The 14,648-nt window shown below is 43.5% G+C and overlaps 1 protein-coding gene across 2 annotated transcripts in view; it reads left to right on the top strand.

Moving 5' to 3' along the window:
- SYT9 (synaptotagmin 9) overlaps nt 1–14,648 on the top strand; it is a 226,325-nt gene that overhangs the window by 177,336 nt on the left and 34,341 nt on the right. The gene's annotated exons all lie outside the window — the stretch shown is intronic.

The following is a 14,648-nucleotide window of genomic DNA, read 5'->3' as shown; positions in this document are numbered from 1 at the left end:
CAATTATAAATTAAAAACAAATGAAATGAGAATTTATTTCCCTCTCTCTTATATACCAAAAGTCTAGAGGAAGGCAGTCTGGGGTATCTTAGCAGCTCCATGATCAACAAGAGACCTAGACTTCTGTCTTTCTGCCTCACTGTCCCAGTGTGGCTTTGTTCCTTGAAGTCCCCTTATTATATGATATGGCTGCTAAGCTCCAACCATTGCATATTTTCTAGGCCACAAAAATGTGCAAAAGGGCAAGAGCCAAAAGGGCACACATTCCCTTTTTGATTCTCTTTGAATTCTCATGTAAGACTGCTATTTACATTTAATTTAGTCACAAAACTTAGTCACATGGACATGTCAAGTTGCAGGGGACAGTTAGAAATGTAACCTTTTTTTGGGTGTCAATGTGTCAACTAAAACCAGGGTTCTGTTTGCAGAGAAGAGGAAAGTGAAAACCTGGAGGCAACCGGCCATCTTTCTGCCACTCACATCCTCATTCATTCACTCCCTCCCCCTTTACTTCTCATTCATTCTTCCCCCACTTATCTTTGCTCATTGATTCACTCCCTTATTTATTCACTAACTTGTTCTCTCAAAAATAATTTGCACTCCCTAAGTAAGATTTCTGAGGGTCAAATGCTACAATAGCTACAGAAAATACAGATGTGAATAAGAAGCAGTCCTTTCCCTTGTAGAACTTACAGACTGTAAAATAAACAAAAGATGACATGTAAACTAATCTTTGAGAAGCACAAGTATAAGCATTTCCATCCATATAAAGTACTACAAAAGCGCAAAGGAGAGAGACGTTTATTGTGCTTAGAGGAGATTGTGAAGCATCTCTCCTTCATGCTCTCAGTAAGTAAAGAGAACTGAGCCCCCGGGAATTGGAAAGCCAGGAGGGCAGCAGCAGTTATTTACCGAGGATGCATGGGTTCCAGGCAGAGAGCTTTCCTCTGTTCTCCTGGTGCAGACAGCTCTCTTCCATGCAAAGCCATCTGAGAGGCCAAGACTAGAGCCTCACCCAATGTGGGCACCCCTGCCGTTGACAGTCAGGTGAGTCTGGTTGAAGTGAACACAGGGCGGCTGTGGAGAGGCAGAGAGTCCCCAAACCCAGACAGGGGAACCAAGGGACATCTTTGTTGGAGGTGGTGCAGGAAGGAGAAGGGCAAGACAGGGTTTATGCATTCTAACCATCAGGGCACCCGGATGTATTCAAGAAGAGCCTGGGACCCCCTAATTTGCAGGTTCTTAAGGATAGTTCTGCCTCTGAGCCATAGGAGCAAAGAATCATTCTTTCCTAGACTCAAAATTGATCCCTAAGGGAGACCCACAGGATCTATGAGCCACTTGAGAAGGAGCTGGAGACTGGTGCCCACTGAACTATACCTAACTTCTTCAGCTCCTGGTGGAATTCTCAAAGGAGTTCATCTGTGGGCTCATTAAATTTTGGGGGCCTGTCACTAGCAGTGGCATTTAGAAGAGTTGTAATAGATTTTTTGCACCCTTATGAGCCATTGCTGACTTTAATTCTTATTTGTAGTTAGGAGTATCAGAGAGTGTTAAAGCTCTGTGCTTCTCAGGAAACAGGAAATGAGAAAGGAGTAAGGATGAGGTGTGTGGTGCAGGGCTGAGAGATGAGCCCTGATTCATGCACAAGCAGTTTTTTTTCAGTGACCTAGGCAGGGGAGTAGTCCTGGGTGGAATGTTGCACACGGGCCCCTGAGTGGCAGTATATGCACATGTTACACAAAGGAGAGTGTAGGGAGCAGGCCTTGGAGGCCTTTTCCTTCACTGCTGAGAAAAAGTGTGATATAAATTCGTTCACCTGAGAGATATTCCTTAAACCCCAAACACTCAGCTTTTTGGAAATCTGTGCTCCACAGTTATGTAACTGAAAAGTAAATGCCATTAGGGTTAAACCACTGAAACTTAGAAGTCATTTGTTACAGTGGCTAAAATTACTTTGGCCAATACAATGGTCATTTCTGAACTGTTATAGCAGTACAAAGGAAATGAAATGCCTGTGCGGCTTATATGAAGGACAAGCCTTCATATAAGCAGAGGGAGGGCAAACCTTCATATAAGCAGAGGCAGAGGGAGGCTGCCTCTTCCCTGTTGCTTCCTGTCTCTTTGAAGTACACGTCTGGGACTCCAGATCCATCCTGAGAGAGGAAGTGATGCTTTTTCTTTTAAAAATGAACATTAAGCTGGCAGAACTGGGGCAAAGGTACCAGATGAGATGAAAAACAGTATTGGAGAGGTTGGCCATGCTTCGTTAGCAGCTGTAAGGATGGAGGAGGCAACAGGCACACTGGCCAGAAACATTCACTTTGGAGTTGGAAGGACCTGCATTCGAATTGCTGTCCTGCCACTCACTAGATGTTTGTTTTTCCCCTTCTGAACCTCAGTGTTCTCATCTGTAAAGTGGCCATAACAGTGCCTGTCTCACAAGAGGGATGGTGAGGATTAAACAATCTATTTATATGAAATGCAGCATTGTAGCTGACGTATAATAAACACTCAGTAAAGTTTTCAGTTACAGTTGTTATTATGTATGCCCCACATTCTGAGGGGCTGCTGTGTGTCCTTATGGGACTATGTCCTATGAAGAAATATCATCCGTGTGTGTCATGGAGAATAAGAGAAAGGCCAGGAATCTACCACTCCTGCACCCCAGTGAGCCATCATCTCAGACTGGGGGAAGGGGTCATCCAGTACTTGGCTAAACACAGATGCACATATTTAAGTTTTGTTTCTTTCCTCTTTTCCTTGGCCTTAAAGACAGGCTGCTGTTATGCTCTCTAAGAACCTTTTAAATGTCTTCTTTAAAACAAAAACCAGCAATTAAATCTCAGTGCTCATGATAACAGAGTATGTGAGTGTGCACTCATGAGCATGTGTGTATGGAAGACAGAGAGAGAGGGAGAGAGAACAAAGATGGGGGCCCTGGGATTTAGCATGGAGGGAGGCTGGCCTGGCAGAAGCTCTTCACTGCTGAGGAATTGGTTGGGTCTAAGCTCTGAGCCCTGCAGAGATCTGGCAGCCTACTGAGGGTTGCATCCAATACACGCTGACCTTGCCAGGGCAGGTGGCAGATGGAATCTTCAAAGCCAGTGAGTTCAAAAATCCGTTTCTCTCACAGAGATTCTGGATGACTTCACTGCACACTCAAAGGTCAGCCAGTAGGGCTCCCTTTACTCCCCATGATGTCAAAGGTTTGGAAAGCTGTGAAAACTCCCCCGAGCAGACTGCCTAGGGCTTAGGGATCGGAGCACCCCCTCCATAGGGCCTCAGATGACAGAGCTCTAAGAGCTCCCTTAGCACAGCACTCTCCTCCACCAATTCAGGAGAAGATAGTTTTGGCCTGGCCATATCACAACACCTTTCCTACCCTCCTGTATGTCAAGATGACCAACATCATAAGCCTCATGGAGAATAATAGGAAATAGTTCCAAGTTTTCATCACTTCCCTGTGTAGTGCCATGTAACATCTGTTGTGTGAATAAGTACTAATCTTGGTTTGCTGGGAAGACGAGACACAGACACTATCTGGTTAAATGAAATTTCACTTTTCTAAAAGACAGAAGAAAGAGAATCCAATCAGAATGTATAGTCAAGATCAGCAATATTATCCTATAGGCATAGGTGTAGGATTCCAAACACCAAAGTTATACTCAAGGCGTGCCCCATTTTGGATGTCTGCCTCACTCCAAGCTCAGCCTTTGTACATACACGTACATACAGCTACAAAAGTTCTGCATGTCTGACTGTCTGCTGGGACCAGCTCATTGAGCCTCCTGCCCCTCTTCAACTCAGGATTACATAATGCCAAGTATAACCAGAAGGCAGTTATGGTACAATATGCCCAGACATAAACAGAGCCCTCATTTATCACCCTCAGCCTCCAGAAGGGTATAAACTTAGAGTCAAAGGACTACAGCAACTGTCGGTTAGGCAGACTTGTCTTGTAGTTACCCAAGCAGCCCCTGTAAACCATCTCTAGATATTATCTATCAAGTGTCCAGCAGGGCCTATCTGGAGTCTTGGAGGTCCACATATTCCCAGGAGAATGTATCTGATTGCCCAAGATTTGATTAGGTGTCCATCCCGGTGCAGTTTGCTGTAGGTCTGGAGTCATGAAAATGTGACCTGGTACCTACCTCAGCGGGAGTTTTGCGAGTAGACTTCTTGAGAAGAGTCCTCACAGGACAGGGAAATTGTCTAAAATGAACATGAATGACTGTTTCCCAAAGGAATTTAAAGTGAAGAGTGAGAGGCTTTAGCACTATGGCCAAATTGTTATTCACAACAGATTTAGGAAAGGAGCGATTCACCAGGAAAGATGGGAGTGGGGAGAGCATGGGGTGACTGGGAAAAGCCACGTAGGAAATGAGGCTCCCATCAAGGGGATTTGGGTGTGTTGCAGGGCTTGGGTCTTGTTGAGAACCAGACTAGCAGGGAAGAAGACTGAGACAAGAAAAAAAGAAAAGCATGGACTGAAACATACAATAGGGAAAGTCCTAGAAAGTGCTGCTACTCAGCAAGCATTAAGGCACCCAAGACTGCAGGTCTTTGGAAACACCTGAATTCCAGACCCCTGTCAGTTGGTGGGGAACCAAGGCTGCCAATTCCATGCATTGCCCTCTGAAGGAGTGGCTTATGGGCTAGGTAAATGAACATAGCAAAAGCCTAATATGTGTGTTAGGGGATGGCAAAAGAGAAGTGAGCAGTCAGGATGTGGAGGGCTACATGCTGCTGCAGCATCTTGCCCATATTATGAGGTACCCCCCCCCATATAGTCCAGCATCATGTCTCATGTCTCAGTGTCTCTGAGAACAAAATTTTTGTTATGAATGAAAATAGAAAAAACAAGAAACATTTAAATCACATTAAAATAGGGCAAGAAAACATAAATTTATTTATTATCTAAAAGGATACATAACATCTTGGTAAGAAACAGGAAGGGGAAAATGAACTTTATCTTGCTAATTAGTAGTTCTTAGTCTTTTCCAGGTTATGTCAGTCTCTTTGGGATAATTATTTTCTCCTCTTCCTAGTGGTCTCCTCTCTCCTTCCTTCCTCCCTCCCAGCTAGGTATAGGGAAGTACAAAGGCTACCTCGTGGCATTGGCTGGCACTGTGCATATTGTTCTGCTTGTCTTTGGGCATCAGACTTCATCATCACTGCCTCTGCTGCTGAGGACCATGGCTGGTGTAACTGTGGGCTATAGTCTCAGCATAGAAACTTGGCCACCTTGAGGCTGATGAGACCCCACATCAGCTGTTGAAGTCCATGTGGATCCCTGAGGGTGGGTAGCGCCTCCCACTCAATGCTTGGCCTGGGAGCTTTTCTTTGCAGCCCTTAATACAGAGTCATTCCCCACTTGGTGGAATTCCCTGAAATTCTAACAACCAATACTCTCACATCCTTCAGGCGTTTGGGCACACAAGGGAGCCACAGGAGACTCAGTGCCGTCACAGGCATCCTCTTCATGCCTATAAAGTTACATGGTCATTTCTACATTGTTCCTCTAGGCTGTGTTGGCCCAGGGGTCACGTTTGCCTTCAGCTTCCCCCTCAATCCATCTGAACTTGGAGTTTCAAGCCTGAACGATAAAGCCAGAACCTCTCCTCCTCTCTTCTCTGTATCTCTTCTGCCAAAGGCTCTCTGCTTCCTCTTCCTGTGTGGTAGAAACACTATATATCTTAGCATGATTTCTCTCTACCTGTGACTCATGCTCAGACCTCCAAGGTTTCCTCTCAACATGTAAGGAAACATTTGGAATTTGGATCCCCTTTTTCTCAACAAGGCCTGGCTTTAAGATAAAGTTACATGGTGATTTCTACATGTAACATGAAATAAGATACTTATTTCATAGGAGACTAGCTGATCATTTACCTTGAGTTATCAGCCCTCAGCTTCCAAGAATATATGGCATGTATTCAATGCATGCATTGTCTGATTTACAGACAATAAGAACATTATCTCTGTTACATAGGTATTAAGTTAGCATTTGGTGAATAAATGAAAAAAACGAATGAATGAGATATATATAGAAAGAATTGAGTTCCCTTCGTTCTAAACTTCCAGAATTCTCCATGCAGTGGAGTACACAGTAGAAGTCAGTTCAGACAGGGTGTAAAAAGGTATTGAGAATGGATTTGTATTAGGCTGTTCAAATGGAGATGGCCCTTATTAAGCTCCAAGTTTTAATTACCTTTTCTCTATTTAGGAGAAGAACATGAAAAGGGACCAATTCCTCCGTTGGTTCCAGTGAACTACCACGTAATGACAATGGCTTTGCATTTTTGAATAATGAGAAATATTCAGAACTGAGGCCCCTTAGTGAATCATGTGGGTCCCCCTCTACTTGATGTAGGCAGCCAAGTCCTAGATCACTCAATATTTCCTTTCATAAGAGAGAAGAAACATACAAAAATCCCAACGGTGAATGGCAGACTGCTGTGCCCTAAGTGAAAACTGATCAGGAGGTGACAAGGACTTTAGCCCACAAGTTGACCTTTCTCACTAGGAATATATTTTAGCAGCAGTTTTACACAAGGTAATGCTTTGCCCCATCTACCTGTGAAGATAAAGAAGAGAAAAATCATAGGAATGGGGTATTTTTTGACAAAATGAAGAAATTATTCTTCAGATTTTGTTGTAAAAAATAAACTATTTTGAATGGTGAGATTTAGCATGCCAGCACGCATAAACACCTGCAGGGCCGCTGAAGCAAAACTGATTGCAGAGAACATAAAAATGTACTACAAGTTTGGGATCTGAAAAACATTAACAGACCTGTTAGAATTTGTGTCAATTGCTGTAAGTGGCCAGAATGCTGTTTGGACAAGCAGGCACTGTTAGTATTAGTGGGGCATTGTGTTTCCAGCTGGTAGAGGTTATGGTTAACAAACAAAGCTAGGGCCATTCAGACCTTCCCAAGCAAATCTTCTTTCTTGTATTGAATTATCTGTAGAAAAAAAGAGAGACGATAGGCATTTTCTCATCTTTATCAGGGATGGGTGACTTTTGTGACTTTTCTGAAGGTTTGTAGAGATGGTAATCATACAAAACATAGGAGTACTTAGGGTAAACACTAGAGGTATAAAAGATAATGACAATGTGGTAGAAAATAACATTTCTGCCTGAACAGAAAGTCAACTGCATCTTGACTCTCCTGTCATTACAGATGACCTTGCTCCAGTAGTCACTGCCTTGGAGCATCCCTGCTGCACACTTGAATAGCTATTAAATAGGAAGGTGGATGACAATGGGCTTGAGCCATCCGCTGTCTCCATCTCCAGGGATGGCATTCAGAGGTGATTGCTAACATGATAGGCCAATTCTTTCCCCGCAGATGAAATGAACCAGAATGGTTTATGCCACTCTCTGAAAGAAACACACTCCCTCCTGATAGTCTGGTGGGAGGAAGACTGTTCCCTCCTGGGGAATGGGGCCTGGGGCAGAGGCAGAGCACCCTGGCAGAGGACATTCAGGAAGCCCACTGCTCCCGGATATGAATCTTTCAGAAGATGCACCTGTCAAATGCTGTCTTCCAAACATCACCAGAACAACCTATTGATAAGACAAAGCTGAGTTTATTGCTTTCCCAGGTAATGGAAGGGGAAGGGCAGAGTCTCATTTATTGAGACTTTGAAGTGTGGTTTAAGGTGGGTCTCTCCATGTGACAAGGGAGATGAAGTGGGGAGGTGGGGACCTTGGTTAGGATTGGATCAGTGTCACGATATAATAGCTGAGGTGGAACAGCAAGTTGAGGATTTTGAGCCTGGGATTCAAAGAGTCTTGGGGTGTAAACTGTTGATGCTTTCTAAGGAATAGAAATTGGGAAGTCCCATGAGTGAATACTTAAGTTGTAGTAATGAAGACAATAGAATAGTATAGCCAAGTTAATGGAGGGTCTGTGTTGGGATAGGTGGTTTTAGTACTCACACTCCAGCAACAAAAAGCAGAAGGGAACCTCACAAAAGATCCTGCCCAGTCCTGTGGGCACCCATACACTGACAAGGTGAATATTGATTAGTTGCCTCCCCAGCATCAAGCCCCCTTTCTGATGGCCCTGATTTCTGATTAATGATTCTAGGGACCCTGGCTCTATCCTTGTCTCTGGTGATGGTACATATGACTTAGTTCCAGACTAAACCTGTCAAGCTAACCATAGGGATTACCACTGCATATGCTGATTCAGTCCAAGAGTATTATAAAACATTTGGTGTGTATGTTTGGACAAAGATGCTCTCTCTTTCTTGTTGGATATAAACAAAGCACTATATACCCTGGAAGCAGCTGTGGCTTCTTTGGATCTCTATAGAAGATCCAGGTTTAGGGAGAAACCAAGCCCATAGATACAAAGAAACCAGATTCTCAGTCATGTGGTTGAGCTCCTAAATCAAACCTCTCCCAAACATAGTGTTACCTCTGGCCTTTATAAGTATGTAAACGTATAAATTTCCTTTGTTGTGTAAGTAATATTAAGCAGAATTTCTTTTATTTGAAATGAAAAACATCTTATTTAGGATACAGGTGAACACTCACACTGCCCCAGTTGGTGTTCTTTGGGAGTGAAGAGAACCATTCCCAAAGCTGTCGCGAGATCAGCTCTTCTGCCTGGCTCACTGTGGTATGTCCAATACCTAACAAAGTGTGTGGCCCACAGTAGACTCCCATTAAAGTTTTTCTAATGGAGCAGATTATTAATGTTCAGATAATTAACTTGTGTGTTAAAACAAGCATGGTGAAAAGAGGGACACTTGACTCTCAGTGACATACAAATATTATATAAGGTTAAGAAAAAAACTGCTTTCCTTTTGCATTTATATGTTATTCAAATTCTACATGGAGTCTCAGGGCCTGTGGGAAGCTCTTCATTTTATGATCACTCCCTTGAGCTGATAAAGGCACAGTTCCTCAGGAGTGAAGATCAGTCACATAGCTGTCCTTTCCCTTCAATGTCTTATGTGATGTACTGCAATTCATTTATTTACAACAAAAATGAAAATCTATACTCTTTTAACAACAATAATTTTAGCAATTCCAGTATCATTTTTATTTCTACATTATCTATTTTTATGTAAAACTCAAATGTGTATTTAAAGTCTTCAGTCAGTGGTGGTAGAATTACTTTTTTTTTCACACCTTAGATAAAATTCAGGACGTAAAATGTGATGATATTGATAATCAAAATGCTTGAAATAAAGAAAAGAGGGTTACTATAAAGCAAGGGGAACTTTACAATTCATTGAGAAATTACATAATGCAATTGTAACTTTTAGGTATATGGTACACTATGATGAGTTATACTCAAATTGTCAGAAACAGAAGCAGTTATCAATAAGGCAGGAAAACAATGGGGTGATTTTTTCCTTCATAGCTTAGGATCTGAAGGGTATGTGCTTAGATGCTTTACATATTAATAGTAAGTGTTTATATTAGCAAAGTTTACTAAAGAGCGGTCATAAAACCAATTAATATGGTTTAAATATTTGTCCCTGCCCAAATCTCATGTTGAAATGTAATCCCCAATGTTGGAGGTGGGGCCTGATGGGAGGTGTTTGGGTCATATCCACCATGGCTTGGTGCTGTCCTCTTGATAGTGAGTTCTTGCAAGATCTGGTCATTTAAAAGTGTGTGGCAACTTCCACCCTGCCTTGCTTCTGCTCTGCCAATTGAGATGCTGGCTCCTCCTTTGCCTTCTGCCATGAGTAAAAACTTCCTGAGGCCCCACCAGAAACCAAGCAGATGTCAGTACCATGCTTTTGGTACAGCCTGAAGAACTATAAGCCAATTAAACCTCCTTTCTTTATAAATTGCCCAGTCCCAGCTATTTCTTTATAGCAATGCAAGAAAAGCAGTACCAGAAGTGAAGTGGGGTATTGCAATAAAGATACTTGAAAATGTGGAAGCAGCTTTGGAATTGGGTAATGGACAAAGGTTGGAAGAGTTTGGAGGGCTTACAAGAAGAGAGAAAGATGAGAGAAAGTTTGGAACTTCTTAGAGACTGGTTAAATGGTTGTGACCAATATGCTGATAGTAATATGGACAGTGAAGTCCAGACTGATGAGACCTCAGATGGAAATGAGGCTCTTACTGGGAACAAGAGCAAAGGTCATCTTTGTTATGCTTTAGCAAAGAAATGGTTGTATTGTGTCCATGCCCTAGGGATTTGTGGGAGTTTGCATATGAGAGTGATGATCTGGAGTATCTGGCAGAAGAAATTTCTAAGCAGCAAAGCATTCCAGATTTGGCCTGGCTGCTTCTGACAACCTAAGAAATGACTTAAAGTTGGAACTTATATTTAAACAGGAAGCAGAGTGTAAAAGTTTGGAAAATTTGCAGCCTACCGTGTGGCAATAAAAGAAAAAGCTTTTCAAGACAGAATTCAAGCAAACTGTGGAGGAACCACTTGCTAGAGATATTGGCGTAACTAAAAGGGAGCCAGATGCTAACATCCAAGACAATGGGAAAAAGACCTCAAAGGCATTTCGGAGACCTTGGCAGCAGCCCCTCTCATTACAGGTTCAGAGGCCTAAGAGGGATGAATGGTTTTGTGGGCCAGGACCAGGGCCCCACTGCCCTGTGTAGCCTCAGGACACTGCTTCCCACATCCCTACTGCTCCAGCTCTAGCCATGGCTCAAAGGGGCCCAGGTACACCTCCAGCTGCTACTTAAGAGAATGCAAGCCATAAGCTTGGGCAGCTTCCATGTGGCATTAAGCCTGCAGATGCTTAACTGTGGGTACCAGAGTGAAGGTTTAGCAGCTTCTGCCTGGATTTCAGAGGATGTATGAGAAAGCCTGAGTGCCCAGGCAGAAGCCTGCTGCAGGGGCTGAGCCCTCCCAGAGAACCTCTACTAGGGCAGTGCCAAGGGAAAATATGGGATTGGAGGTCCCACACAGAGTCCCCACAGGGGCAGTGTCTAGAGGAACTATGAGAAGGGGGCCACCATCCCCCAGACCTCAGAATGGTAGATCCACTGACAGCTTGCACCCTGTGCCTGAAAAAGCCACAGGCATTCGACCCCAGCTCATAAGAACATCCTTGGGGGAGGAACCCTGCAAAACCATAGGGGCAGAGCTGCCCAAGGCCTTGGAGGCCCACCCTTTGCACCAGTGTGTCCTGGATATGGGACATAGAGTCAAGGATTATTTTGCAGCTTTAAGATTTAACAACAGTCGGGCATGGTATGGTGGCTTATGCCTGTAATCCCAGCACTTTGGGAGGCCAAGGCGGGTGGATCACTTGAGGTCAGGAGTTCGAGACCAGCCTGGACAACATGGTGAAACCCTGTCTCTACTAAAAATACAAAAATTAGCTGGGTGTGGTGGCAGGTACCTTCAATCCCAGCTACTCGGGAGGCTGAGGCAGGAGAATAGCTTGAATGTGGGAGGCAGAGGTTGCAGTGAGCTGAGATTGTGCTATTGCACTCCACCCTGGGCAACAAGAGTGAGACTCCATCTCAAAAAAAAAACAAAAAACAAAAACAAAACAAAAAAAAAGATTTAATGACTGCCCTGCAGGGTTTCAAACCTCTAGCCCCTTTCTTTTGGTCAATTTCTCCCTTTTGGAGTGGGAATGTTTATCCAATGCTTGTACCTCTATTGTATCTTAGAAGTAAATGACTTGATTTTTTATATTACAGGCTCATGGGTAGAAGGCACTTGCCTTGTCTCAGATGAGACTTTGGACTTTGAACTTCTGAGTTAATGGTGGAATGACCTAAGACTTTGAGGGATTACTGGGAACACATGGTTGTATTTTGCAATATGGGAAGAACATGAGATTTGGGAGGGGCTGGGGTGGAATTATGTAGTTTAAATATTTGTCCCTGCCCAAATCTCATGTTGAATTGTGAACCCTAATGTTGGAGGTAGGGCCTGGTGAGAGGTGTTTGGATAATATCCCTCATGGCTTGGTGCTGTCCTCATGCTAGTGAGTGAGTTCTTGCAAGATCTGGTTTAAAGTGTGTGGCACCTCCACACCCCTTGCTACTGCTCTGCCATTTGCCACACTGGCTCCCCATTTGCCTTCTGCCATAAGTAAAAGCTTCCTGAGACCTCCCCAGAAGCCAAGCAAATGTCAGTGCCATGCTTCCTGTATAGCCTGCAGAACTGTGAACCAATTAATCTGCTGTTCTTTATAAATTATCCAGTCTCGGGTATTTCTTTATAGCAATGCAAGAATGGACTAATATACCAATCAAGAAAGTAAATACCATCCAAAGGGATTAAAATTGACTATAAATTTTAAAATATGAACCTTCTGAATTTTTCTTCCTGTTATTAATGCTTAATGAAGTCCTGGAAATGGGAATGGAGAAGTGGATCCAAATACATCCACATCTGCTTGTGCTTTCTGCTGGGCTTTATCTGCATTCTCTCTCTGCTATGGTCTAAGTGCTTGCATCCTCCCAAAATTCATATGTTGAAACCTAATCCCCAATGTGCTGGTATTAAGAGGTGGGAAACAATTAGGTTATGAAGGCTCTGCCTTCGTGAATGGGATTAGTGCCCTTATAAAAGATGCCCAAGGAAGCTTGTTTGCCCCTTCTACCATATGAGGACACAGAATGATGGCCCCATCGATGAGGCAGAGAGCTAGCTCTCACCAGACACCAAATCAGCTAGCACCTTATCTTGGACTTTCCAACCTCAAGAACTGTAAGCAATAAATTTCTTCACTTATAAATTATCCAATCTAAGATATTTTGTCATAGTAGCCCAAAAGGACTAAGACCTCCCCCTTAATGACTGGAGTCAGAATCACATCAAGAAATAAGGCTGAGTTGGAGCCAGCAACATTTATTCACAAGAGAAAGACAGGAATTGGACTGGCTGCAGAGAGGCCCACAGAGTCAGAGACCATCCACCTCAGCTACAGCACAGGGCTCAGCACTGTATTTCCAGTGTTAGTGCTATTCTCAATTCTGTCCGTAGTTCCTGCTACTGAGGAACTCCATACACAGCAGGGCAGTCTTCTGCTGTGCCATGAATTCAAACACAATCTGTAAAGACAGTGAAGGAAGCTACGTCTGTGCTTAGGTGCTTTAGAGAATTATTGGCTTGCAGTAATAAGAGAAATGTCTGGGCTGGGTAGTCCTCAAAGACTCCCATGTGGTTCAAGATAACAAAATATAAAGGCTGAGCATCTCGTGCTCCCAACCTAGTTCTAGAAGCGTCTATGGAGGGATAGTGAGTGGGGCTCTCTATGGCAGTGATTGCCTCTAATGAAGGAACCAAAAGCCAGGCAGGGATTAGGGTGGGCTTCTGGTTTTAGAAAACATGATGGTAGAGCTCTTCATAGGAAGTTTTTAAGATCAAGGTAGGATCCTGCTTGGAGAATCCTAGCCTGGCAGTCTGGATCAGCCTGGTGGTGGAGGTGAAGGGTGTGGAAGCTGGACTCACTTTGGCACACAAGGTTCAGGAATGAGTTGACAACCAAGGCCCTGTGGCTATGGAAGATTGTATCACATGACCCCAAAGCATGGCAGGGCAGCCAGGGGAGCAGTTCTACCTCTCTACCTTGGGCCTGCAAGTTGACATCAACATTGATAACATTGAAGGCATGATGTTGTCAGTATTTATTATAAGCACACTTGTAATCTTAAATTTGCACTTTATCCTAGCCTCCATGGTGCCTATTGTATTTATGGATGAGTAGTTGGAGGTGGCAGAACATAATCCTTCAGTTGCATTTAAAATTTTATGTTTCTTAAAGTTACAGAAAGTTCGTTCCCAGGATTGGGGCTAATGGCTCTTCTCTCCTGCTCCTTACAGATAATGTGGCACTTCCATTGCCTAGTATGGAACCAATATATCACATGAATGTGCGCTTACCTAGAACTAGTCTTATATCAGGAATGAGGATCCAGGGATCCTTGCAAAGAAAGAAATAATAATTCAGAGAAACCCTAGACTCTCAGGATAAGAAGGGGCAACATCAAGGATCCTGCCATCAACCAAATGGTTTGAGTTCAGGCAGAATCTAAACCATCGCTCACAGTGCACCATCTGCTCCAGCACCAGCCCTCCTGATTCTTTTGCAGGTCAGCAGGCATGAAAGGGTTAATAGCAAAGGCCATGAGAAACTTGCTCACTGTTACAGAGAAATCACTTTTAGTTCCAGTTGCTGCTGCCAGAGGAGATGCTTGATAGCAAGAGAGGAAATAATAAGGAAGAAAAGGACTTTTGAACCACATGAGAGTCTTTGAGGACTACTCAGCCCAGATGTTCCTCTTATTGCTTCAAGCCAATAATTCTCTAAAGCCCCCATGCACAGATGTAGCTTCCTTCACTGTCTTTACAGATTGTGTTTGAATTCATGGCAGACCAGGAGACTGTCCTGCTGAGTATGGACTTCCTCAGTAGCAGGAACTAGGGACAGAATTAAGAATAATATAACATATATGAAATAACTGTATTCCATAACTGGAAATACAGTGCTGAGCCCTGTGCTATAGCTGAGGTGGATAGTCTCTGCACTTTAAAAGAGATTCCTTGAGCAACTGCAGACAAAGACTGATACAACTTCTTGATTAGAAAATCAGCTGAAAGGTCGGGCGCAGTGGCTCATGCCTGTAATCCCAGCACTTTGGGAGGCTGCGGTGGGTGGATCACTTGAGGTCAGGAGTTCAAGATC

The sequence above is a fragment of the Pongo abelii genome, chromosome 9 (genome assembly GCF_028885655.2).
Source record: "Pongo abelii isolate AG06213 chromosome 9, NHGRI_mPonAbe1-v2.0_pri, whole genome shotgun sequence".
Taxonomy (NCBI): Eukaryota; Metazoa; Chordata; class Mammalia; order Primates; family Hominidae; genus Pongo; species Pongo abelii.
The sequence above is the reverse complement of the archived record's forward strand: the minus strand, read 5'-3'. Positions and strand labels throughout refer to the sequence as shown.